Genomic DNA, 25,384 nt, shown 5'->3' on the forward strand with positions numbered 1-25,384 from the left:
ATTCCTGATATTATTGGGCATCCTGGGGGTTTGTTGTAATTTTTACCATTGGTACCAGGGTCGCCCCCAGTTATGCCAACATGTTTATGGCCCAATGGGAAGCGGAAACTATTCACCCGCACCTGGGGGCCGACCTGGTACTATGGCGGAGATATTTCGACTATATCATCTTTATCTGGAAAAATACAGAGGAAAACTTTAATAAATTTCTACAACCAATTCGCAATAATCATAGAAATCTCTGTTTCTCCACAAACATTAGTAAGTCCCATATTGAGTTTCTGGACTTAAATATTACGATTACAGATCAGAAATTAGTTTGGAATACTTACCATAAGCGGGTGATGAAGAACAGCTACATCTTGTATTCTAGTTGTCACCTCCCAAGATGGTTGATCAACATCCCAACCAGTCAGTTCAGAAGACTAAAGAAAAATTGTACATTAAATGAGCAATTTGAGAAGGAGGCCATACAGTTAAAAGAACAGTTTGCAACTAAAGAATACCCAGAAAAGCTAGTGGAGACGTCACTCAACAAGTTCTTCAAAACTAAAGAAAAGGTTATCACACAAGATAGTGATTTAAGAATTATACTTCCATTTCATGCACAATATAAAATAATAGAAAGGATTATAAATAAACATTAGCATCACCTATTGAAGGACAAGGTTGCAGGTCCTCTACTGACCCCTAAACCCCTTATAACATACACTAGGGCACCGAATCTGGGCCTATCGGTTGCACCATCTATAAGGAAGAGAACAACATTAGGGGCCAATTCAAATTTCACAGGTGTGATAGTTTGTAATGCAATACAACTGAAGTGACTTATATTTTGGAATGCCCATGTAGAAAGCAGTACTTTGGACGTACGAAAAGAACATTGAAAAAACGTATAGCCAAACAATATCAAAAAAGGGTTTGAAAATCACTCACAACATTACAAACTATTCCATAATCAAGACCCTAGTACACTAAAGTTTGCGGCGCTAGAGAAAAATAGAAGACCATGGCGAGGAGGGATACATTAGCCCCCACTGGCCTCAATGTGGAATTATTTAGTTTTTTGTAATGTATATTTTACTCAATGGGGTGGGCGCCGGTGGGGGATGGGAGGTTGGGGCCAGGCTTTTTACCAGCGTCCCGACTTCTTTCACATCGGCCCCCATCTCTCAATCTACTGTGATTATTATTATTAATTCTATTTTTTTTTAGGACATAGGGGAGTGTAATTTTTATACTAATCAATTGTATGGTCATCGTATAATTAATTCTTTACAGTATGATAAACCTCCTCTTTTATCTAGTATAAATCATTTTGTAATATACAAATAAGGAAATCAGGGACATAATTAAGTCCCATAGCAGTATCCAGTTTCAAATTCACCTGTTTATTGTGATGTAGTCCATATACTATTTAATATTTAATATTCCTCATATACAGTACAGACCAAAGGTTTGGACACACCTTCTTATTCAAAGAGTTTTCTTTATTTTCATGACTATGAAAATTGTAGATTCACACTGAAGGCATCAAAACTATGAATTAACACATGTGGAATTATATACAGTCGTGGCCAAAAGTTTTGTCACGGCCACGGTTATGGTCGTGACTCCTTGGGAGCCGCATACAGTTGCCCGCGGTTGTGGTTGTTGTTTCTACCGCAGCTGAGGCATATTGTAGTTGGCCTCAGTGCGGTTGCCGCGGACAACAGCTATGTGTGCGGTTCCCGGGGAGTTGTGTGCGTGTGTGGATGCACTTTGTTTGTATGTCTGGTGTGCACTTGTTGTTGTTTGGTGCGCACGGTCATCGTCCTTTCACTGTGGCTGCCCGTGGCAACGTTTGGTATTATGTACATGTGGTGGCAGTGTCTTGATCTTCGGGCTGTCTCCCAGGACGGCTGCCACCCATGTCGTTGCCAGCGGCAACAGCCACAGGGTGATCAGGTTGGTCACTTCCCCTGTATGTGTATTTTCCCTTCTGTGTGCTGGAAGGGTTAACTTCCTTCCCAGTGTGTGTGTTGTGTCACTGGGTGTGGTTGACCGGTGGGTGTGGCCACTTTGCCCTATAAAGCCTGTGTCTGGAGCACAGCTCAGTAGGTTGCTTTCAGTCATGCTTGGCTGAGGCAGCCTCCTGTGGATTCCATCCTTCTTGTAAGGGCCACCCTTCCGGTCATAAGTTTATTTCCTTTGATGTGTTGTTGATGTCCCATTTTTCCTTGTGTTTTAGTGCAGCTATGGATCTGGGTCCCTGTGTGTGGATGCGTGGTGATCTTCAGCATGCCAGCACAGAGATCCAGTCAGCGAGGCTGAGACAGGTAGGTGTGGAACTGTGTGGGTTCACCTGTCTTATCCATAGACCTGTTTATGTTCCCTTTCTTCATGCTGCTTGGCCAGTGAGACTCCTGCTCCTCCGTGTCTAGGAGGAGTGGGTTGTCTTACTCTGTCTCTAGTTCAGGGCCGACTTGAGGGCTTGTAGGGACTATAAGGTTCCAGCGTATGAGCCCTCCTACCATCAAGGTCGGCTCATGCAGACAGGAGACAGGGTCAGCGTTAGGGACGCATTAGGAGGTGACCAGCTCCCTAATTCTGTGGTCCTGGCCTAGTAGCGACCGGACATCTTACATCATCGCACGGCTGAGGATTTCCCCCATCCTCAGCCGTGACAAGTTTTGAGAATGACACAAATATTAGTTTTCACAATGTTTGCTGCTAAACTGCTTTTAGATCTTTGTTTTGGTTGTTTCTGTGATGTAGTGAAATATAATTACACGCACTTCACACGTTTCAAAGGCTTTTATCGACAATTACATGACATTTATGCAAAGAGTCAGTATTTGCAGTGTTGGCCTTTCTTTTTCAGGACCTCTGCAATTCGACTGGGCATGCTCTCAATCAACTTCTGGGCCAATTACTGACTGATAGCAACCCATTCCTTCATAATCACTTCTTGGAGTTTGTCAGAATTAGTGGGTTTTTGTTTGTCCACCCGCCTCTTGAGGATTAACCACAAGTTCTCAATGGGATTAAGATCTGGGGAGTTTCCAGGCCATGGACCCAAAATGTCAACGTTTTAGTCCCCGAGCCACTTAGTTATCATTTTTGCCTTATGGCACGGTGCTCCATCGTGCTGGAAAATGCATTGTTCTTCACCAAACTGTTGTTGGATTGTTGGATGAAGTTGCTGTTGGAGGGTGTTTTGGTACCATTCTTTATTCATGGCTGTTTTTATGGGCAAAATTGTGAGTGAGCCCACTCCCTTGGATGAGAAGCAACCCCCCACATGAATTGTCTCAGGATGCTTTACTGTTGGCATGACACAGGACTGATGGTAGCGCTCACCTTTTCTTCTCCGGACAAGCCTTTTTCCTGATGTCCCAAACAATCGGAAAGAGGCTTCATCGGAGAATATGACTTTGCCCCAGTCCTCAGCAGTCCATTCACCATATTTTCTGCAGAAGATCAATCTGTCCCTGATGGGTTTTTTGGAGAGAAGTGGCTTCTTTGCTACCCTTCTTGACACCAGGCCATCTTCCAAAAGTCTTCGCCTCACTGTGTGTGCAGATGCGCTCACACCTGCTTGCTGCCATTCCTGAGCAAGCTCTGCACTGGTGGCACTCCAATCCCGCAGCTGAATCCTCTTTAGGAGACAATCCTGGCGCTTGCTGGACTTTCTTGGACGCCCTGAAGCCTTCTTAGCAAGAATTGAACCTCTTTCCTTGAAGTTCTTGATGATCCTATAAATTGTTGATTGAGGTGCAATCTTAGTAGCCACAATATCCTTTCCTGTGAAGCCATTTTTATGCAACGCAATGATGGCTGCACGCGTTTCTTTGCAGGTCACCATGGTTAACAATGGAAGAACAATGATTTCAAACATCACCCTCCTTTTAACAGGTCATGTCTGCCACTGTAACCCAATCAGCCTGACATAATGATCTCCAGCCTTGTGCTCGTCAACATTCTCACCTGAGTTAACAAGACGATTACTGAAATGATCTCAGTAAGTCCTTTAATGACAGCAATGAAATGCAGTGGAAAGTTTTTTTGGGGATTAAGTTAATTTTCATGGCAAAGAAGGACTATGCAATTCATCTGATCACTCTTCATAACATTCTGGAGTATATGCAAATTGCTATTATAAAAACTTAAGCAGCAACTTTTCCAATTTTCAATATTTATGTAATTCTCAAAACTTTTGGCCACGACTGTACATAAAAAAAGTGTGAAACAACTGAAAATATGTCATATTCTAGGTTCTTCAAAGTAGCCACCTTTTGCTTTGATTACTGCTTTGCACACTCCTGGCATTCTCTTGATGAGCTTCAAGAGGTAGTCACCTGAAATGGTTTTCACTTCACAGGTGTGCCCTGTCAGATTTAATAAGTGGGATTTCTTGCCTAATAAATGGGTTTGGGACCATCAGTTGCGTTGTGGAGAAGTCAGGTGGATACACAGCTGATAGTCCTACTGAATAGACTGTTAGAATTTGTATTATGGCAAGAAAAAAGCAGCTAAGTAAAGAAAAACGAGTGGCCATCATTACTTTAAGAAATGAAGGTCAGTCAGTCTGAAAAATTGGGAAAACTTTGAAAGTGTCCCCAAGTGCAGTCACAAAAACCATCAAGCGCTACAAAGAAACTGGTTCACATGCGGACCGCCCCAGGAAAGGAAGACCAAGAGTCACCTCTGCTGCAGAAATTGCAGGTTAACAACAGCTCAGATTAGAGACCAGGTCAATGCCACACAGAGTTGTAGCAGCAGACACATCTCTAGAACAACTGTTAAGAGGAGACTGTGTGAATCAGGCCTTCATGGTAGAATATCTGCTAGGAAACCACTGCTAAGGACAGGCAACAAGCAGAAGAGACTTGTTTGGGCTAAAGAACACAAGGAATGGACATTAGACCAGTGGAAATATGTGCTTTGGTCTGATGAGTCCAATTTGAGATCTTTGGTTCCAACCACCGTGTCTTTGTGCGACGCAGAAAAGGTAAACGGATGGACTCTACATGCCTGGTTCCCACCGTGAAGCATGGATGAGGAGATGTGATGGTGTGGGGGTGCTTTGCTGGTGACACTGTTGGGGATTTATTCAAAATTGAAGGCATACTGAACCAGCATGGCTACCACAGCATCTTGCAGCGGCATGCTATTCCATCCGGTTTGCGTTTAGTTGGACCATCATTTATTTTTCAACAGGACAATGACCCCAAACACACCTCCAGACTGTGTAAGGGCTATTTGACCATGAAGGAGAGTGATGGGGTGCTGCGCCAGATGACCTGGCCTCCACAGTCACCGGACCTGAACCCAATCGAGATGGTTTGAGGTGACCTGGACCGCCGAGTGAAGGCAAAAGAGCCAACAAGTGCTAAGCATCTCTGGAAACTCCTTCAAGACTGTTGGAAGACCATTTCAGGTGACTACCTCTTAAAGCTCATCAAGAGAATGCCTAGAGTGTGCAAAGCAGTAATCAAAGCAAAAGGTGGCTACTTTCAAGAACCTAGAATAATATTATAATTCCACATGTGTCAATTCATAGGTTTGATGCCTTCAGTGTGAATCTACAATTTTCATAATCATGAAAATAAAGAAAACTCTTTGAATGAGAAGGAGTGTCCAAACTTTTGGTCTGTACTGTATATATAAATATATCTCTTTACTGTTTTGGATGTAATATATGGAGTAAGTTGATTATTTATTTATTTATTATGAATATTAAAATGTCACACATCTTGAATTACTATAGCATGAGAGACTCTTAGTGTCTCTATAATCTTGCTGGAGTGTGCCACCATTTGATGACCGACTCTAATTATGTTTAGGAAGATAGCCCTGGAATCCACTCCATATGTTATGTTCCTCTGCGGTTTTACCTCCCCGCAATATGAGCCTCACTATAAAAAGGAATCATTATTGGTATACTGTCTACCACTGAGGAAGGGACCGTAAGTCCCGAAACGCGTTTGGTATAATCAAAGACAGTATACGAACTTGTGGACATACCGCAAACTGTGTCATCGGATCTTAATATACACCAAGATAACAACTCTATCATGATAGTGAATGATCATCCCTGATTCACAGATAACGCAGAAAAGGAGGGGGCTGTGAGTCTCACATACGTGGGAGTGCAACTTCTCGGGACAGCTGTGAGACATCTATGAGCCGGCATCATCTCTCCAAGTCCAGCGCAGAGTATTATAGCCCTTGTGGCAATCAATTAGATACAGAGATATACTGTCTTATTACGACATTGCTTGTAAACTGACCATTATAACAAAACAGCATTTTCTATAAGCTGACTGCGGGAACATACAAGGTAACCGCAAGTGAAGTCCGGATACCACATTTAAGCCCTTAACAATGCAGTAACAAAGACTGTATTGACAAAACAGATAAGGGGCTTGTTTACCGATCTGTGGAAAATAAAGGATCACTGACTTTTCCAGCAAAGCGGACCATTGCATTGTGTTTTAAAAAGGATCCTGAATCTATTGGACTTTTGAAGGGATACTGAACTGATATCTCTTTTTGCCACGGTTCATATATTTTTATTATTTATTATCCTTTAATATTATTGTTCCTTTTATTATATTCATTTCTTCAGTTTTATCAGTGTCTGTCGATGTCCTAGGTGGAGACAGTGCTCAGCACCATTTGTACACAGAATTATATCCTATATATAGGAGACAGAGCACTGATATCCACATGGATTATTGACACAGGGACCTACATGTGAGTCTCTCTAATAAGGAACAACCATACTGAAACCGTAGTCTACTGTATTACACCATAGTTTGTATTATATCAACTTTTGTTTTTGGTTTATTTATATACATTTACTCATCAGTTTCTAGCAACTATAATAGGGTGATTTTTCATATAGATTTTTAAGAAAATAAATATAGTTATATAACGTAGTAAAACTTTTCTTGATTTACTGATATTCTGAGTGCCCTCCAATCTCCTTTCTATATGCTTACATTACAAAAGTGCAAATAAGCCTCTAGGAGCAATGGGGGCATCGCCATTACACCTAGAGATTCAGGTCTCTCTGCAACTGCTGCTCACACTTTGATTGCTTGGGCCAGGCAATGTAAACATCATCTTGCCTGGCCATGTCAATCACAGTGGAGAGGGAGCAGGAGTTGCAGAGAAAGTGGAACCTCTAGGTGTAACAGCAATGCCCCAATTACACCTAGAGGCTCGTTTACATATATTAAATGCTATGTACACCATTGGAGGCAATTTTTGATTATGATTGCATTTTACTCATTTTTAACGAAAAATCTTATTTTCAATTGGCCTTTATTAAAAATATTGAGCTGTTCTGTCACAAAGGGTTAACTGTTTTTCTAACTGTCTGACTGGTACTTTCACTTTCACTTTGTGTCAGTCATCTAATAACCCTTATCTCTAAACTACTGAGGTCATAAACACTTATTTAAACCACATTCTTATCAGTAAGAATAATAGAGCTGTAATGAGTGTCTATAAGGTCAAAGAGCAGAGATAAGGAGCATGTCAGCTCCCCAGATGACAGGAAAGACAGAAAATCCAGAGGCTGCTACTACAGCATCTCAGCTATGTACCCAAAAAAGGATTCCATATTTTTTATAAAGACCAACTGAAAAAATGTGCTTTGTGCAGATATACTCCTACCTTACAGGTGAAAGATGTGTGTCAAGTCACATGTCAGCAGTCACTTGTTTCATTGGATGCCTCATGTTTTTAAACTTTTTACTTTCACTTTTTCACCAAGCCATGCATAAGCTCAGTACATGCAAAACACGTCAGCTGGAGCACTATGAAGGTTTTAATTCACCATTAAAAATTATGCTTTATTTATTCTGGCACTGGATTTCCCATTTATAATTTTCTCAGGCCGATGCTGAGTGCCTCTGTCTGAGGAACAAACCTCGCCACCGATTTACTGTTCCAGGATGACTTTGAAGGTTTTTTTTTCAACTTTCACATTTTTCTTCTTTTTTTTTGGTACAAATCAGTACAACAATCAATGAGATGCTCTGCAAACATTACATGGAATACAAATGAAAGAATTCAGCATTCTTGTAGTTTGTACAATCTATAATAAAGCGATAATAAACAATCAATAGTGTTACCAGTCAATAGGACAATGTGATCCATGAGAAAATAGTATACATAGTAAAGTGCTTTGTAGTACAATTAAAAAACAGCACCAGTAATCGCGATATGCCAGAACCACCCATCTAACTCTCTCCAAACACTTTTCATTAGTTTTTTTGGATATAAGTAGCTGTGTGATGTATGTTTCACAAGACTATATGTGGAGCATGGGAAGCATAAGAGGATGTGCATCTCGCCATTCATAAATGGTCCATTCACATCCCAGTTCCTTCTTCCATTTCATCATAAAGCCTGACTTGCCATCTAGGTGTGGACCTAGGGCTTGGTACGCAATGGAGAGGGCTTTTCCTGCAGGTCTTGGAGTGTTGAAAAGCCTGTTAATTGGGGAGGCCTCAGGTGATTGGACAGGAGGGAGCCTGATGTTATGTAACAGGTGCCTGATCTGCAAGTATTGGTAGAAACACAAATTAGGTAGCTGATGAGGATGGTGTAAGGCCTCAAATGTTTTAATGTTGGAGTTCTCCAGTATCTGGTTTAGGTATAATAAACCCACCTCTTCCCAAACATTGATGTCAAGATCCAGAATGAGATAAGTAATGGCCGTCATAGGGATTTCTGAGATAGCAGGAGAGAATAGATCTATACTCCTAATATGATGGCGTCAGGTCCATATTGCCGCCCGCATGGTCAAGAGGGTATGGGGGGGGGGGGGGGGGGGCTCAGGAACCGTCGCCAGGGAGTGAGCAGCTAGTATTCCTTTAAGTGAGTTTTTAGTTGCAAAAGTAGACTCCACCTCTAGCCACTTATGATTCAAAGAGGGGGACCACCATTCCCTAGTTTGATCTATGAGATTATCTTTATAGTATAATAGTAATCTTTATAGTATAATAGTAATATCTGAGACACCCAGGCCTCCATCATGAAGACATGGGTAGAGTGTGCAACGTTCCACCCTAGGAGATTTATCTCCCCAAATAAATTTGAGGAGATCTGCCTGTAGGAAGTGAAGTGTCTTGGCAGGGATAATAAGTGGGATACATATAAATTTATAGAGTATTTTAGGCAATATAAGCATTTTGACAGTATTTATTCTCGCTATCCAAGACATAAAAGTCTGAGAATATTTAGTATAGTCCACTAAGAGTTCCTCTCGTAAAGAGGTAAAGTTGAAATCTTTGAGGTGGGATGGTAAATGAATACCTAAATAACATATATTTTCTGGTGCCCACTGAAACGGGAATTTATCAAGCAGATTTTTTTTAGGGGTTCTGGAATAGAGAGGGGAAGTATATGTGACTTAGCAATGTTTTATTTGTACATTGAAGCTTTAGCATATTCATCCAATACCCTAGTAACAGCAAGAATGGACGTTTCTGGTTTTGTGAGGAATAATATAACATCATCTGCGTAGAGACCTAACTTATAAGTTATTTTTCCAAATGAGATGCCGACAACCGCTGGGTCTGCAGATATTTTTGCTGCAAGGGGTTCCATTATGGCTGTTAGTATAGAATCCCCAATGCATTCTATCACATGTCTTTTCAGCATCAAGTGAGATAGATATCGTCGGTGCACCTGCAGTCTCTGATTTCTGAATTTAGTCTATCATCCTCCTAGTCCCATCTCTGCACTGACGTCCCGGAATACAACCTACCTGATCTGGGGATATCAATTGTGGAAATAGGGGTGTGATCCTCAAAGCTATTAGTTTAGAAAATAATGTAATGTCATTGTTTAGCAATGAGATGGGGCGGAAGTTAGAGGAAACATCTTGGGTTTTCCCCGGTTTAGGAATAGTAGCAATGATTAGTGTTGAGCGCGAATATTCGAATCGTGAATTTTAATCGCGAATATCGCCACTTCGAGAATTTGCGAATATTTATAATATAGTGCTATATATTAGTTGATTGTGAATATTCTAATCTATCGCGAATATCGCCACTTAGCAACTTCCCTAGCAACCAATAGGAAAGTTGCCTACCCCTTAGTGATGATTGCGAATATTCTAATCTCAAATTTTGTTTGCAAATATATAACATTGCCGATTTTCGCAATCAAGAAAATAATGACTGGAGATCACGAATTCTCAAATTTGCAAATTTATGGCGAAAATTCTGCCAAAAATTCACAAAATATAGCGAATTCGAATATTGCCTATGCTGCTCATCACTAGTAATGATGGCACTCAACATTTTTGGGGGGATTTTATTGGGGAGGAGAAAGGTGTTAAAAAGATGGACGAGTAAAGGTGTCAGCTCCACTCTAAAGGTTTTATAATAATCCCCAGAGAAACCGTCCAGACCCGGAGCTTTTTGTGCTTTAAGGGTTTTAATTGTTGCTTCTATCTCCTTTTCTGTAAAAGAGTATTAATAGAGGGGAGGTCTTGAGAAGATAGCGCCGGTAGTGAAATGGAGTCTAAAAAGGCAGAAATTAGCTGTGGTGTGGGTTGTGGTGTAGCCGGGTCTTCTTTCAGATTATATAAGGAGCTATAATAATCCGCAACCGTGTCTGCAATAGCCAGGTAAGCACAGGTAAGCACCATTGTGGAAGCGTTCATCACCATAGTCATCTGTATCGCCATCCTCAGGACAGCGATAGAGAGGACTGTGCTGAGGCAGGGGAGGGAGAGGCGTGTCCCTTTCCCCTCCACCGATAGGCTGCCGGCCTAGTCCCTGCAGCCTATCAGAGGCCGGTGCAGGCGGCGCGAGGACATCATCGCGCCGCCTGAGCCGTACAGTGCGGGACACAGGCCGGAAGAGGCCTACATCGCATCGCTGCCAAAGAGGTAAGTATAAGTGTTTATTTTTTTGTATGTACAATACTGGTGGCTACTGGCACATAATGCAGTTATTACTGGCACATTATTGGGGGCACTATACGGGCATCTACTGAGGCCACAAAGAAGAATATTTTATATAGGGGGCTCTGTACAGTAGAATTTTAAATTGGGACACATTATGGTGGGTACTATGAGGAAGGGGGAGAGGAGTACTATGGGGTCATCTACGGGGGGCACTAAGAAGGGGTATTTTATACTTGCAAATTATGGGGGACACTGAGGGCATCTACTGGGGCATTTTATACTGGTACATTATGGGTGGCACTAGGAGAAAGGGGGGAGAGAAGCACTATGGAGGCATTTACTTCTATATAGGGGTATTTTATACTGGCACATTATGGGGGCACTATGGGGACATTAGCTCAACTGGGGGCATTACAAGGGGGTATTTTTTGCACTGTCACATTATAAGGAGAATGATTTCTATTGGGGAGCATTATGGTGGGCTTTATTACTCCCACATGGTATGACCCCCTAGTAGCAGCACCATCCTCTCCCTGCTCTGCTATTCCTCTGCCCCTTCTCCAAATCCTTATTGTGAAATCTTTCTCATTAGGATAAAACACAACATCAGCTCCGCCGAGCCCCCCAGCCAAGTGTTGAAGTGGTGTCCGAGATCCCCAAGGGCCAAGCCAAGTAATTATAAGTTTTCATGAGAAATATGTTTATGTTATACACATATAGCCTACACTGTGTCACACAATATACAGTATACCGCTACACTGTGTAGTCTGTTCTATAAGCACCATTGTTTAGTGGCGGCGGACAGAAAATAATCTGGAAGTGCCCCTCCCGAGACCAGGCTCTGGATCCGCCACTGCACAGCTCATGCGTTATTATACTTTGTGATAATGAATATGCCCCTCCCCTTCATTACATTCTCAGAAACAAGCAGAGCATGGATGTCAATAAAATTATGCCCCCTCCTGGAAAAATTTCTGCGGACGCCCATGAGTCCTTGTGGTACTGCTTAATCTTGGAGAGGCAAATAGCCTGTTTATATTTTTGTAAGAGGAAAGAACGTAGTTGGAACCGCAGTTCAGTGAGTTGTTTCATAAGAGCATCCGAGGGGGAGGTTTTATATTGTGTTTCAACAAGAGCTAAACGAGAGAGTAGGTCCTGTAAATGTTTTTCTCTTTGTCTCTTTCTTCAGACTGTATAATGTAGCTTTTATGGGAGCACCATAAAGTGGAGATGTTGATATCGGGGATGTCATTAAACGAGAAAAACTCCTTAAGTGAGTTAGAGAAGGAGCAAAAACGGTTGTCATGCCTCAGTAAATAGGAGTTAAGACGCCAAAGTGGTGGATTGGGGTTAGGATATGTGTTTTGTATATGTAGAAAAATGGGGGCATGGTCAGACCATGTGATGTTGCCAGTTGCGGAGTATGATGCCTGATGTGGAAGGTCCCTTGATATAAGAAAATAATAAATCCAAGATTCCGAGATATGACCCTGAGACGAGAAAGAGAAATCCCTTTCTGTTGCATGTTGGTATCTCCAAATATCATGTAGAGGTGTGTTTTTAAGGAGCTTACCCAACTCGAGACGATATCCCACCGCCACCCGGAAACAGTCGATTGATGCATCAATAGGGATGTTGAAATCTCCACCCAGAACAATGGGTTCCTTTGATACCTACAATAGCTTCTTAAAGAAACGGTTACTAAAAGAGAGTTGATGAGAGTTAGGAACATATACATTGGCTATGGTATAATCGTGGGGTCTAGTGGGGTCTAGTATCTCATCATCCTCCACATCATCTTCCACCCACTCTTTACCTCTACCCTCCTTGTCGGTCTGCATACTGCAGAAAGCCACAGCAGTTGGCACCTGTGTTTTGTCATCATCAGAGACGTGCTGCGGTGGTCTTCCAATGTCCTTATCCTGAAACAAATGGTTGGGCATCAGTGCACTGAATCTCTTCCACTTCTGGTGCAGGGCTATGTGGATGGCCCACGGAAACCCTGCCAGCAGAGTCATCAAAACGCATAACAGACTGCTGCATGACTTGGGGCTCAGACTGCTTGCCTGATTTGAAAGGGGGTGAGTTGAAAGACAGATGGCCATGGGCTGTAGGTGCAAACTCTGAACTTTCAGCAGGGGACTGGGTAGGAGACAAAGCGAAGGATGGCCAACTCTGATCTTTCAGCAGGGGACTGGGTGGGAGACAATGCGAAGGAACTGTAGGTACTGTCAGGCCCCAATCTACTATAGTCTGTACTTGTTCTGGCCTCACCTGATTCGTACTGTCCTAAATGCAGTGTAGGCCAAAAATGTACTTTCTAGAGCAAGAGATGAGCATTTGTCACCCAACAATGTAACAGATTACTTAGTGAACTGTATTTCCTTGTCCACTAGGTAGAGCAGGGGTATATCACAGCCAAAAATTGGTGAATATCACCCAACAATGTAACAGACAAATTAGTGAAATGTATTTCCTTGTCCACTAGGTAGAGCAGGGGTATATCCCAGCCACAAATTGGTGAATGTCACCCAACAATGTAAAAGACAAATTAGTGAAATGTATTTCCCTTTCCACTGTATAGAGCAGTAGTATATCACAGTCAAAAATGTGGGCATTTCACCAGACAATGTAACAGACAAATTAGTGAAATGTATCTCCCTATCATCTAGGTAGAGCAGGGGTATATCACAGCCAAAAATGGGTGAATTTCACCTGAAAAAGTAACAAATTATTGAAATTTATTTACCTATCTACTAGGTAGAGCAGGGGTATATCACAGCTAGAAATTGGTGAATTTCACCCGACAATGTAACAGACAAATTAGTGAAATTTATTTACCTGGCTACTAGGTAGAGCAGGGGTATATCACAGCCAAAAATTGGTGAATTTCACCCAACAATGTAACAGACAAATTAGTGAAATGTATTTAATTGTCTACTATGTAGAGCAGGGGTATATCACATCCAAATATTTGTGAATTTCCCCCGACAATGTAACAGACAAATTACCGAAATGTATTTACCTGTCTACTAGGTAGAGCAGGGGTATATCACAGCCAAAAATGTGGGATATGTAACCCAACAATTTATCAGATAAATTAGTAAAATTACTTAAAATAAAAGATGTAAGGGGGCGTGGCCAGCCATGATCGAGTGAGGACGCACTCTTTGTGAGCACCCCTGGCAGAATCCGCTTCAATCAAGCCTATCAAGATGGGGAAAACACTTAAAAAGGGTAGAGCCCGTACATCGGCTCCCCTGGCTGCATCTCAGGGAGATCTGCCCCATCTCTTTGCCCGGCACGTCTCTCCCCAGGGCTCTGGCCTACCTAGCCTACATGCCGGATCTCAACATGGCGCCGGCGTTCAGGCCACGCGTTCACCTGCACACAGCCCGGCAGCCCAAGTCACCCAGGCCGTACAGCTCTCTCGGCATCGCTCTTCTCTCCTCCTCACCTGGCACGGCTGACGGGCCTCTTCAGCATCCATGCCGCCTCGCTCCCCGCCGCCATCCATGCCGCCTCACTCCCCGCCGCCATCCATGCCGCCTCGCTCCCCGCGCTTCACTATTAAGCCGGGACCAGTTCCTGCCGCCGGCGCAGCACCGATGACACCCGTTCAACAGGTCAGTCACAGGGGCCCCTCTCTGGTCTCCCTCAGCGGGGGATGTGACGCTGGGGATTCTCCCTCCCAGCTGACAGGCTCTTTGAGACCCCTTGCCTCCCCCTTCTGGCCATCTAACCGGCTGACCTCCCCTAATCCCCTGGGGGACCCCTTAACCTCTCTGGTTGATGTGCAGCCCCCTCCTGCGGAGCCCCACCTCGATGAGGATCCACATGCGGCTCAGGACCCCTTCCGGCCGCCATCACGCTCCCCTGGGCCCTCTCTGGCTGCCTCTCCACACTGGTCCACTGGATCTTCCTGGGATGGGCACCATCAGCCCTCGTCAGGGGTATCTCCTGAAAAGCCGGGCCCTACACATCTTTCTACCGGTCCAAGGCCCCCTTCTGCCTCAGATGACCTGTTTAATGATGACACCAGGCCGCCAATGATGGCAGATCTGCGCACTCTCATTTGTTCTCTTCCTACTAAGGCGGACTTGTCCAGTTTTGCCACTAACATATTGCAGGAGTGCAAACGCGAATTCTCACAAGTCCGTACTGAAATGGCCGCCCTGGACTCCAGAATTGACTCTGTGGCCCAAGACCACACATCTCTGGTGACTACGGTCTCAGCTCTGCGGGACACGATCCAGTCCCACGGGACCCAGCTATATACCCTACATCAGCACTTGGACGACATTGAAAACCGTAACCGCCGTAATAACATACAAATACGTGGCCTGCCGGAATCTGTAAAGGCACCTGACCTTTTAAGTACCATCACTGGACTGTTTAACAGACTCCTTGGTCGACCGCCAGGCTCCCACGTTGAGATTGATCGGGCGCATAGGGCCCTTAGACCCCCTGGCCCGGATGGCTCCAACCCGAGGGATGTCATTTGCAGAATCCACTTCTACGTGATCAAGGAGCAGATCCTGAACAGGGCCAGAAGGTCCTCACCTCTGTCATTTGATGGAGCTCCCCTCCAGCTTCTTCAAGATCTCTCCCGTCACACCCTGGCCCAGAGAGCTGCCCTGCGACCCCTCCTGGACCTTCTCAGGGAACGAGGCATCCCCTACCGGTTGGGCTATCACGTCGCTCTTCATGCGGGTCTCAAGGGCCAAGCCGTGACGCTCCGCAAACCCGCAGATCTTCCTGAGTTCCTGCGCCTCCTGGATCTCCCAATGGTCGAGTTGGGCCCATGGCCCTCTGTACTTCAACCTACACTGACCCGGCAAAGTCCGACCAGCTCGTTCCTGTCAGCTGCTGCCAGATTGCCGACGACGGCTCCACTGACCCCCTCTGGACGGGGACAACGCCGCTCCTCAATCCGGGCTGGCAGATCCCAAGTTGCTGCGGACTCTGTTTCCTGAAGCCGGACCTGTGGTTTCGCAAACTACCATGGCCCATATCACGGTCATTCCCAAGCCTGATAAAGATCTGCATCTCTGCCCCAGCTATCGGCCCATCTCCCTGTTGAACGTGGACCTAAAGTTATTTGCCAAGCTTCTCGCTAACCGTCTAAACGCGTTCCTACCTCACTTAATACACCCCGACCAGGTGGGTTTTATCCCTGGGAGGGAAGCCCGCGACAATACCCTTAGGACTCTGGATATAATCCACCATGTAAAAAGGGCCAATACCCCTCTCATGATCTTATCTCTCGACTCGGAAAAGGCTTTCGACCGTGTCTCCTGGCAGGCGATCCGATCCGCCCTCTCGGGACTGGGGTGTGGCCCGGATTTTCTGGGGAAAATCTTTAGTTTATATCAGCACCCATCCGCCCGCGTTAAGATAAACGGTACGCTTTCCCACCCCTTCCTCATCCGCAATGGCACGCGCCAAGGCTGCCTGCTGTCCCCTCTCCTATATGTTATAGTGATGGAACACCTTCTCACTTCTATTCGTGGGAACCCGGATATTTCCGGAGTCAAGATAGGTAAGACGGAGCACAAGTGCGCCGCTTTTGCGGATGACCTTCTATTATACATAACTAATCCACGTATTGCACTCCCGTCCCTACTCCGCGAGCTCGCACGTTTCAGCAGTTGGACGAACTTCAAATTAAATATGTCAAAGTCAGAAGCACTAAACGTCTCTTTGCCCCGAGAGCTCCTCCCCACCCTCCATACTTCGTTCCCGTTCGCCTGGCCACCCTCGGGTATAAAATATCTAGGCATGAAAGTTTCGGCGGATCTCTCTCAACTCTTCTAGCTGAATTTCTCCCCGCTCCTCTGGCGGTTCCAGGCGGATCTGGAGTCTTGGCATCGCTGCGACTTTTCCTGGTTTGGCAGGGTCAATATCCTCAAGATGAACCTGTTACCGAAATTGCTCTACCTCCTGCAGACCGTCGCAATCCATATACCAGCGGCCTATTGGTTGCAACTGAAACGCTCCTTCACTCGGTTTGTATGGGCTCCGGGTAGACCGCGGATAAGGTATGAACTACTGACCAGATCTAAGGAGATGGGTGGGGTGGGTCTGCCGGACTGTAAACTGTATTACTTTTCCGCAGCATATGTTACTGGACCTGTTGAGAGTAGACTCCGCCAAGGCGTGGGTCCATATGGCTAGGGACTCCTTACCTATCCCGCCCGCGACGCTCCCTTGGTTGTTAGGATCGTTCAGCGTCCCCGCACCAACCCTATCTTTCACAGTTAACCACACCCTTGCAATACTCGGCTCCGCACGTAATCCCCACTCGCTCATCGATACTAAAGGTCCTCTGACCCCAATTACAGGCCATCCTGACTTTTCACCGGGGCGCCCCTCGCGTACCTTCTTGTCAGGCACTAGCGCGCGCCCGCTTCGATTTTGCCATGTTTTACACGGGTCCTCGCTGAAACCCGTCGATCAGTTGTTAGAGCCCTCTGCTATTCGTCCCAGGCATACCTTTGAGCACCTTCAACTTCAACATTTTTATTCGACCTTGCGCAGAACTCATGACCTATCCAGAGCCCTCACTAAGTTTGAGCAAATGTGCCTGGCTCCATCAGCAGTCTTCAGGGACATCTCCACTATATACAATTTGCTCATTCAGCAACACTCCTCCAGTTCTCCTCCCTTTTGCTCGGCGTGGGAACGTGACTTAGGTGTCCAACTCACCCCCTCCCAATGGCAGAGAGCCTTCCTTCTGACTCACAAGGCGCTGATCCCCACGAAAGCGCAGGAAACCAACTACAAGGTCCTCTCCAGGTGGTATAGAGTGCCCGCTCTTCTCTACAAGTGGTTTCCGTCTGTGCCGGACAGATGCTGGAGATGCTCATCAGAGGAGGACACCATGATTCATATCTGGTGGCATTGCTCTGTCCTGCGCCCTTTCTGGGACTCGGTGCATTCTATTGTGCGCAAAGTGACAGGGATTCCCATTCCCAATACCCCCAAATCCCTCTTGCTCTTCGCCTTTGACCTCACCATCCCAGCCTATAAGGCCTCCCTCTTGAAATATATGCTTCAAGCTGCCAAAACGGTCATTCCCCGCCACTGGAAGTCACCCTCCCCCCCCTGTTAATGGAGTGGTTTGAGGAAATTGCTCTCCACCAAAGGATGGAGGACCTAATCTGCGTTTCACCACTGGACTATGCCCGTTTTGTGAAGGCGTGGAGCCCATGGGAGACGTTTCGCACCTCCAGTGAGTATCGGGATGCACACTTGTAACCAGCGCTCGTGTCTGTTCCTTGCCCCTCCCCTTTTCCCTTTCTTCCTTGTGTATCTCCCCTGTTGTCTCCATTGTATGTCCCTTTCTCCAATTACTTTTCTTTACTGCATACGTCTTTGATTCAGGGGCGGATTCCCTGATATTATCTACTTTGGAAACTGATATTCGTTACTTTTGATTGATATCCATATGCTGTATGTTCAGCTTTGCTTCAGTGCTTTTGTCTTATTTGCCTTGAAAAAGTCAATAAAATCTTGAATGAGAAAAAAATAATAAAAGATGTAAAAATAAAAATAATTATCTTGATCTATGAGGTGGAGGTCCATATGGAGTAGGAGGTTGAGGAGGCGGTGGACGTAGCGGTGTAAGTGGAAGCAGCGGTGGAAGAGGACGAGGTAGCCAACACTGGATTTTGGTTTTAATTTTATTTACTTATTTGTTTAAATTAGGGTACACTCCAAAAGAGTGGGACATATAAAAAATACAACAATGAGCTGTAGTATAACAATGGCTGGGTAAGGCCAGTATACATGTCTATTCTTCACATTGTACGGGCAAGTCCTGTGGGATCCATGCCTGGTTCATTTTAATGATCGGGAGCTTGTTCAAATTGGCTGTGGGCAGGGGGCTGAGCTTGTCTGTGATAACGCCCCCTTGCTGTGCTAAACACATGTTCAGATAATACACTGGCTGCAGGGCAGGCCAGCACCTCCAAGGCGTAAAGGGCAAGCTCAGGCCATGTGCCCAATTTGGAGACCCAGAAGTTAAGGGGGCAGACCCATTATTCAGTATGTGTAGGCGTGTGCACACATACTGCTCCACCATGTTGATGAAATGCTGCCTCCTGCGTTCCATATCAGCTGGTGGTGTTGGTTATAGTGGCGTGCTGACAAAGCTTTTCCACATTTCGGCCATGCTAACCCTGCATTCTGAGGTGCTGGCGGTGCCCCAGCTGTGTTGGCGACCTCTTCCTCCTCCTCTGCCTTCACCTTGTGGTTCCACTGTGCCCCCGCTGTCAGGTGGGAATGCCACCAGCAGCACGTCTACCAGCGTGCGCTTGTACTCGCACATCTTCCGATCACACTCCAGTGATAGAATTAAGGACAGTACGTTGTCCTTGTAATGGGAATCCAGCAGCGTGGTCACCCAGTAATCAGCAAAAGTTAGAATGTGGCCAACTCGGCGGTCATTGCGGATGCACTGCAGCATGTAATCGCTCATGTGTGCCTGGCTACCCAGAGGCAACGACAAGCTGTCCTCTGTGGGAGGTGTATCGTCTGTGTCCTTTGTATCCCACCAGCCACGCACCAGTAATGGCCATGAGCTAGTTTGGGTGCCACACTGCTGTTAATACGGTTCTTCCTCCTCCATCTCCTCCTCCTCATCCTCCAGAACTGTGCCTTGGCTAGACAATTGTGTACCTGGTGTTTGTGGGTGCAGGAACCCACCCTTGGAGCCACTTGTGAATGACTGTCATGAAACCCTATGAAATGATCCTGCTTCCTTCTCCTCCTCTTGTGCCACATCCTCTACCATCATCGCCCGAAGCGTTTTTTCAAGGAGGCATAGAAGTAGGATAGTGACGCTGAGAACGGCATCATCGGCACGGGCCATATTGGTGGAGTACTCGAAACAGCACACACACAGGTCTCGCCTTGAGGCCCACTCATTGGTGGTGAAGTGATGCTGTTCCGCAGAGTGACTCACCCGTGAGTGTTGCAGCTGAAACTCCACTATCGCCTGCTGCTGCTCGCACAGTCTGGCCAGCATGTGCAAGGTGGAGTTCCACCTTGTGGGCACATCGCATATGAGGCGGTGAGCGGGAAGGCCGAAGTTACGCTGCAGCTTTGACAGGTTAGCAGCAGGAGAATGAGAATGCTGAAAGCGCGCACAGACTGCCCGCACTTTCTGCAGTAGCTCTGACATATCGGGGTAATTTTTAAGGAACCTCTGCATCACCAAATTCAGCACATGCACCAGGCAAGGGATGTGCATCAAACCAGCTAGGCCCAGAGCCGCTATGAGATTTTGCCCATTATCGCACACCACCAGGCCGGGCTTGAGGCTCACTGGCACCAACCACTCATCGGTCTATTGTTCCATGCCTGTCCACATCTCCTGCGCGGTGTGGGGTTTGTCCCCCAAACAGATACGTTTTAAAACTGCCTGCTGTCGTTTACGCCTGGCTGTGCTGAAGTTGATAGTGAAGGTGTTACGCTAATGGGATGAAGAGGCGGTAGAGGATGAGGAAGCGGAGTAGGAGGAGGAAGCACCAGGAGGCAAAGAGAAGCGCCCTGCAATCCTCGGTGGTGGAAGTACATGCACCAAACTGCTATCCGCCTCAGGCCCAGCCACCACTGCATTTACCCAGTGTGCTGTTAGGGAGATATAACGTCTCTGACCATGCTTACTGGTGCACGTATCTGTAGTTAGGTGGACCTTGCCACAGATGGCATTGCGCAGTGCACACCTGAATTTGTCCCCCACTTGGTTGTGCAGGGAAGGGGTGGCTTGCCTGGAAAAGCAGTGGCGGCTGGGCACGACATATTGTGGAACAGCCACAGCCATAAGGCTTTTAAAACTCTCCATCCACCAGATGGAATGACAGTATTTCAAAGGCCAGTAATTTTTAAATGTTGGCACTCAGGGCCAGGGATCGCGGGTGGGTAGGTGGTACTTCCACTTTCGCTCCAGTGTTTGGAGATAGAGAGTTGAACGCTTCCATGGGACATTGTGGAGATGCTTGGTGACCCAGGTGGTGGCGTTGCTGGCAGATCCTCTGCTTGTGGGGTGGCAGGTGCCACTGTCACTCCAGAGGTGGATGAAGAGGCCGAGGCTGCAGCAGAAGAGGAAGCAGAAGGAGCCAGAGACCTTTCTTTGTTTCTGAGTTGTCTACTCCACTGCAGCTCGTGCTTTGCACTTAGATGCCTGGTCATGCGGGTTGTGCTCAGGTTGAGAAAGTTTATTCCTCGCTTCAGGCTCTGATTGCACAGCGTGCAAACCACTCGTGTCTTGTCGTCAGCATATTGTCGGAAGAACTGCCACGCCATAGAACTCCTTGGAGCTTGCTTTGGTGTGCTCGGTCCCTTTCTGCGGTGGGCAGTAGCAGACGTACTGTCTAGGGGATGACCACTCCGCTTTTGCACCCTGCTCCCTCTTCTACTGTGCTGGTGGCTCTGTGCGACCACGCCTCTTCCTCCAAACTACACAGGTTACTTGCATGACCTTGATTCCATATGGGGACAAGGACTTCATCGTCCTCCACATCATCTTCCACCCAGTCTTCACCCCTGCCTTCCTTGTTGGTCTGCACACTTTCGAAAGCCCAGCAGTTGGCACCTGTGTTTTGTCATCATGCGAGACGTGACGCAGTGGTCCTTCCATGTACTCATCCTGAAACATAAGTTCTTTGGGCATCAATGCACTCAATCTCTTCCACTGCTGGGTCTGGGCTATGTGAATGGCCCTGGGAAACCCTGCTAGCAGAGTCATTAAAAAGCAGAAGAGACTGCTCCATGACTTGGGGCTCAGACTGCTTGGCTGATTAGCAAGGGGGTGAGGTGAAGGATTGATGGCCATGGGCTGCAGGTGCCAACTCTGATATTTCATCAGGAGACTGGGTGGGAGACATTGTGAAGGAACTGGAGGCACTGTCAGCCACCCAATCTACTATCGCCTGTACTTGTTCTGGCCTCACTATTTGTAGAGCCGCATTCGGCCCTACCAAATAACGCTTAAGGTTCTGTCACCTACTCGCACCTGAGGAAGGTGTTTCACTTGTGCGTGTAGCTGGCACAAATTGACGTCCTCTCTCTACAACAGGAGCACCACGACCAGGGCCACGTCCTTTATTTGATGCGCTCCTTATTCTTTGCGTTCACCCACCAAACTAGCAGATGGTTTATGTCAGGCAACAATGTAACCGCCAATAGTCAACAATTAATTTCATTGAGAGTAAGGCAGTGCCGGTGTCATAAAGAGGAAAAATTTCTTGAGGTCACACAACATTGTGACAGGTGAATTTTATACAATTACTTCACGGTCCCAAAATTTTTTAATTTGTCAACCAACAATGTAACTGCAGTATTGACTGGTTGTATTTGACTGTGACAAATGCAGCAAAGGCCCCAAATGTAGGGTCTTGCCCAAAATGTTTGTTTTTTTTAAAACCAGAATATAACAGCAGCATTGAAAGTTTGCATTTGATTGTCACAAATGCAACAAAGGCTGCAAATTTATTATCTTGCCCAAAATAGGTGTTTTTTTTTTTTAAAACAAGAATATAACAGCAGTATCTAACGCTTGTATTGGACTGTGACAAATGCAGCAAAGGCCCCAGATGTAGGGTCTTGCCCAAAATGGGTGTTTTTTTAAACCAGGATATAACAGCAGTATCTAACATGTGTATTCCCCTGTGACAAATGCAGCAAAGGCCCCAGATGTAAATGCAGCAAAGGCCCCAGATGTAGGGTCATGCAAAAAAAAAATTGTTTTTTTAAACCCAGAATATAACTGCAGTATTTAAAGTTTGTATTTGACTGTCACAAATTCAGCAAAGAACCCAAAATGTATTATCTTGCAAAAAAAATGGGTGTTTTTTAAACCCAGAATATACTTGCAGTATTTAAAGCTTGTATTTCACTGTGACAAAAAAGCATCAAAGGCCCCAGATATAGGGTCTTGCAAAAAAATTGGTGTTTTTTTAAACCCAGAATATAACTGCAGTATTTAAAGTTTGCATTTGACTGTCAGAAATTCAACAAAAGACCCAAAATATATTATCTTGCAAAACATTTGTGTTTTTTTAAACCCTGAATATAACTGCAGTATTTAAACCTTGTATTTGACTATCACAAATGCACATATGCTGTGCTGGTGCACTGAACGTGCATAAACTGGCCGCCGACGCCCACCTAACAGTCGGATAAAAGTTATTTTTCTGTGTCACTGGGCTCAGGGCAGGGTAAAAAAGTGGTGCATTGCACCCACAAAACAAAATCGCTGTAGATCGCAGAGTTAACAAGCACTTGTGATAACAGATTCTTTCGTATTCTCTCCCTCACAGCAGCAGCATCCTCTCCCTACACTAGTAACAGCAGAGTGATGTGCAGCGCTATGTGACTCCAGCTTATACAAAGGCTGGGTCACATGATGCACTGGCCTTTCACAGCCATGCCATTAGTAGGCATGGCTTTGATGGCTTCTAAGGGCACACAAGTTAAATGCTTGTTGATTGGCTGCTTTGCAGCTTTTCAAAAAGCGCCATTAACTCACCGAACACCGAACTCAAACACAAACTTTTACTGAAAAGTTCTGGTTCGGGTCCAGGGTACAAAAATCCTTTACAGTTCGGGTTCGCTCAACCCTAGATGCTAATAATGTCATGGGGGCAGGGGGGGAATGACATACAATATGGGCAGGTGTAGCTACAGGGGAAGCAGGGGAAGCGGCTGCTTTGGGGCCCTGACCCAGAAGGGGCCCATCAAGGAGGAGGAGGACTAAAATACTTTGTTAGGGCCCCCTCAACAGTATTACACAATGAAATTATATACAGTGGCAGTATAGACAGTGTAGAAAACGGATGGAACTGCTGCTGGGCCTGGTCTGAGAGAACAATCTTTAGTAGCCACAGAAATTGGGGCGGCATGAAAGGAAGGGGTTGTAAAAAAATTACTGGGGGAGAGGGGCCCCATTCAAAAATTTGCTGTGTGGCCCAGTCATTTCTAGCTACGCCACTGAATATGAGTCATCTCCAGTAAGTGTGAAATTAATTGAGAACCTAAGTAGTTATAAAGTAAGATGTAAGCTTATCGGGTATATATAGGGTCACGACACATCAGGCACCTAGCAGCAAAAAAGGCACAAGAATACACATAGCATTTATAACTCTCTAAAGAGAACTGTGGGGAGAGATTAAAGGGAGTCTGTCACCTCCATATGGCCATATATAGTGCTCACATGGCTCTGTAGTACACCTATACAGGATTGTAACGGTACCTAAAGGCAAGAGCCTGACCAGGCTAAGTGTCAGTGCCCCAACCCCCCAAAATCATTGGTGGCAGCATCAGTTCTGATCGGAGTCCCAGCAGTGCAATGCTGGGGCTCCGATCGGTTACCATGGCAGCCAGGACACAGCGCTCCTTCTTCTTGCCTTAGGTCTGTGCGGCACATTGCTATAAGCATAAGCAATGCGCCACACAGACCAGTAAGTTACAAGAAGAAGGAGTGTCGGGCCACAGCGCATTTAAGTATATGGAGGCACTTGGGGGGCTGATGGAGGCACTTGGGGGGCTGGTGGAGGCACTTGGGGGGCTGATGGAGGCACCTGGGGGCTGATGGAGACATATGGGGGACTGATGGAGGCACAATGGGGCTGATGGAGGCACAATAGGGGCTGATGGAGGCACAATGGGGGCTGATGGAGGCACAATGGGGCTGATGGAGGCAGAATGGGGCTGATGGAGGCACAATAGAGGCTGATGGAGGCACAATGGAGGCACTTGGGCTGATGGGGGATGATGGATGCACCTGGGGGCTGATGGAGACATATGGGGAATGATGGAGGCACAATGGGGCTGATGGAGGCACAATAGGGGCTGATGGAGGCACAATGGGGGCTGATGGAGGCACAATGGGGGCTGATGGAGGCACAATGGGGCTGATGGAGGGACAATGGGGGCTGATGGAGGCACAATGGGGCTGATGGAGGCACAATGGGGCTAATGGAGGCACAATGGAGGCTGATGGAGGCACTTGGGCTGATGGGGATGATGGATGCACAATGGGGGCAGATGGAGGCACAATGGGGGCAGATGGAGGCACAATGGGGGCTGATGAAGGCACAATGGAGGATGATGAAGGCACAATGGGGGCTGACGGAGGCACAATGGGGCTGATGGAGGCACTTGGGCTGATGGAGGCACAATGGGGCAGATGGAGGCACAATGGGGGCAGATGTAGGTAGGCACAATAGGGGCTGATGGAGGCACAATGGGGCTGATGGAGGCACCTGGGCTGATGGATGCACAATGGGGCTGATGGAGGCACAATGGGGCTGTTGGAGGCACAATGGGGCAGATGGAGGCACAATGGGGCTGATGGAGGCACTTGGGCTGATGGGGGCTGATGGAGGCCCAATGGGGGCAGATGGAGTCACATTGCTATAAGCATAAGCAATGCGCCGCACAGACCGGTGAGTTACAGGA

The 25,384-nt window shown here is 46.2% G+C and overlaps 1 long non-coding RNA gene across 1 annotated transcript in view; it reads right to left on the bottom strand.

Annotated features, from left to right (window-relative positions):
* LOC122939642 overlaps positions 1-25,384 on the bottom strand; it is a 128,802-nt gene that overhangs the window by 14,863 nt on the left and 88,555 nt on the right. Inside the window, exon 2 of the long non-coding RNA XR_006390131.1 lies at positions 333-425. This is a non-coding gene — a long non-coding RNA (uncharacterized LOC122939642). The remainder of the gene's footprint in view (positions 1-332; positions 426-25,384) is intronic.

Source organism: Bufo gargarizans, chromosome 5 (assembly GCF_014858855.1).
Source record: "Bufo gargarizans isolate SCDJY-AF-19 chromosome 5, ASM1485885v1, whole genome shotgun sequence".
NCBI classification, from domain to species: Eukaryota; Metazoa; Chordata; class Amphibia; order Anura; family Bufonidae; genus Bufo; species Bufo gargarizans.